We start from the raw sequence: 2,905 nt of genomic DNA on the forward strand, positions 1-2,905 counted from the left end.
CTCAGGTTCACCTGCAGGAGGATGAGGGAAAATAGGCCAGCACTGAGGCAGCCCCGTTGTGCTAGCAAGGCCCCAGAGATGTGAGAGACACAGAACCACAGCTGAACCACAGCTGTCCAGAGAAAATGCACAGCTGCCCCATAGAGAGGAGAGCAGAGATGATCTGTCATTGTTGTAAAACTGTAAATTCTGGGTAACTTTGTTACCTACCATAAGCTAGCTGATACACTTTCAAATCCTCAACCCCTCCTGGACAACCGGGGCTGAGACTACCTAGGCTCACTTCCTTAATAGTGTAGAGGAAAGACCCCAAAACACACCCTAAAATGCTCATATCCTACACGGGTGGGCAGGGAAGGGTTACAGATATCCAAGCTCACATCAAAGCCTGTTTCTCCCATGAAATGCATTTAGAACAGCCAAATGTTTCAAGACTTCCTTTGTATCCTTAAAAGTTCTACAAATATAAGGACAACGTCATTTATAAAGCTATTTTCTTGGTACAAATCATTCCTTTCATCAGCAAATATTTATTGATCACCTACTACATGCCAGGGACCATGGAGATGAAGACAAAGTTCGTGACCCTGTGAAGTTGATGGTGAGTTGAAGGGATGGAGATCTGGAGAAAGAATAAATCATGATGAGCTGTGAGCTGCTGGAAGGAAAGGGGCAAGAGGCTGTGGTTGATAATGGCAAATCTCTGTTTAGACAGCATGATCAGAAAGGACTCCAAGAAGCTGACAACTCAGTGAGAAAAGAGAAGAAATCAGCTTTTTTAAGGACCATGGAAGAGCATCCCAAAGCAAGGGAGCAGCCAGGGCAAAGGCCCTGAGGCAGGAAAGCACTAGTGATGCTTAGAGACATGAAGAGGGGGATTGTGCTCCCGGAGCACCACGTTTAGGCCTCTTCTCTTTGGCTCCTTCCTTGCAGCCAGTTGCAAAATCACGGAAACCAAGTGAAGGTTTCCCACTGCCCTGGGCCTTGAATGTAGCCCTGGCCCTGTGACTTGATTTCACCAATGGGACAGCAGCTACCATGTGAACCGAGACTTAAAACACTCTTAGGCATGGGAGGTCGCGCTATCTCGCGTCTCCTTGGAATCCTGAGACCCTATGTGAAGAAGCCCAGACAAGTGAGCTGGCGAGTGAGAGACTGCATGGAGATGCAACAAGCAGCCTTCACCAAGGTTCCCTAGATCAGCCAGCTACCAACTCCCGGACATGTGTGCGAGGCCATCCCCGACCGTGCAGCCCAGTTCAGCCTCCCCAGACCAGAAAAGCACTGTAGCCATCCAGCACCCCAGCCAATCCACAGCCTCAAGAGCTCATTAAAACAGGTATTGTTTTAAACACCACATTTTGGGGGGCAGTTTGTTACACAGCAGAAGCTAACTGATACACTGACCTTGCTGGTGTCTTGAGGCTGGCTTGGTTTTGGAGGAATTTTTGACAAAGAAGGTTTTGTTCCATTTCCCTGATTTACTGAGCAGGAAACAGAGGTAAAGAATGTGAACTGGGTGGCTGCTGGCCTCACATGGAAGCTGACATGTGAAATTTAAATTCTTACAAATCTCTATTTGTGCCATGCAAAGAGTCTGCCATTTGGTTGACCCCACTATTAAATCTGCTGATTCCTGGAGCCCAGGCTTTCAGCACCCACTCTATGCCTGCCGTGCTGTCAGGGGTGTGGAGCTGAGTGAACAGCAGGAAATGCTGGATCCTCACCTGTGGGGGCTCGCAGCGGGCAGGGAAACCTGGGCCAAGTCCTGAGGTGAGTGCAGGGTCAGGAGCCACGAGCAGCCGGCAGCCTCAGAGCAAACGCTCACCCTGTGTCCGCAGGTGGGAATGGGGCGTGGCACTCCGACACCTGGGCCTGGATCCAGTGAGCCCTAATGCTGCCTGTCCCCCAGATCCTGTCCCCACCCTTTCTGCCTGGTGTGGATTCAGCCGTGGAAGGCACTGGCGGGCGACAGAGGGCGGGCATTCAGTCCCCTGTCTTCCTCCCTGGTCTGCCCTCCTGTCCCTTTGGGCTCACAGGGATGGCTGCTCTGCCGCCCCCCAGCAGAGCGGGGTCCCTCTGGCCTCCGCCCCTTCGCGGTCCGCCCTTGTGATGACTCTCCTGGGGCCCCGGTGGGACACTCACATGCTCTCCACTCTGCCGCAGTCCCTGCCACTCCCTAGCACCCTGACGTGGGGTGACAGCTGCCTCATGGCTGTCGCTCTCTGCTTGGCTCTCCTCGCTTTGACCCCTGGGCCTCTTTGGCGGCGGGAGCCTTGCTCTCCCACCACAAGACTGGCCAGGGGCCGTCCTGAGACCCAGGGGTTCCCGCCCACCTGGGTGGAGGAGTAGAAGACAGCAGTGGCTGGGGGGCTTTGCAGGGGGCAGAGGTGAGAGGCGGTCACTCCCTGCAGAGGCCCCCATTTCCCTCCTTGGGGCCAAACCGGCAGGGCTAGAACCTGCCTTGCGGAGGTTACAGAGGGCGCAGGGCCACAGGACAGAGGCGCAAAGCAGCAAAAAGGCTGCCTCCCTCCTGCCCTCCCTCCTGCCTCCCCTGCCATCTTAGCACCTCCCTCCTCCAGTCTCAGCCCTCCGGACCCCTCATCTCCACCCTGCACCCCCCCCCCGTCTCCTCTCGCTCCCTCACTCCCATCCCCCTTCTCCCTGCTCCTCTTTCCTCTTCCCTTCCCTCTTCCTTTCCGTCCTCCTCTTCCTCCCCCGCCCCCACCCCATCCATCTCCCCGGCCCTCCCCCACCCCCTGCTTCCTGACAGTCAGCGTTCGCGGAAAGATGGATGGAAATGACACTCGGGCTCCGGCTCCGGCTCCGGCGTGACTGCCGCCCCGTGATGCACTGGGAGCCGCGCGGCTTCCGTGCTCCCACAGAGATGAGATGTGACCCTGGG

The 2,905-nt window shown here is 55.7% G+C and overlaps 1 long non-coding RNA gene across 1 annotated transcript; it reads right to left on the reverse strand.

Moving 5' to 3' along the window:
- Positions 1 to 335: 335 nt before the first annotated feature.
- LOC110348827 (uncharacterized) lies at positions 336 to 2,489 on the reverse strand. The gene is made up of 4 exons (XR_002394400.2): positions 2,146 to 2,489; positions 1,728 to 1,961; positions 1,408 to 1,484; positions 336 to 622 (listed from the first exon to the last, which is right to left on the reverse strand). It is a non-coding gene; the product is annotated as an uncharacterized LOC110348827 (long non-coding RNA).
- Between the last annotated feature and the right edge of the window lie 416 nt (positions 2,490 to 2,905).

The sequence above is a fragment of the Heterocephalus glaber genome, unplaced genomic scaffold (assembly GCF_053883595.1).
Source record: "Heterocephalus glaber isolate CG9 unplaced genomic scaffold, H.glaber_assembly_v1.0 deba00001687, whole genome shotgun sequence".
NCBI classification, from domain to species: Eukaryota; Metazoa; Chordata; class Mammalia; order Rodentia; family Bathyergidae; genus Heterocephalus; species Heterocephalus glaber.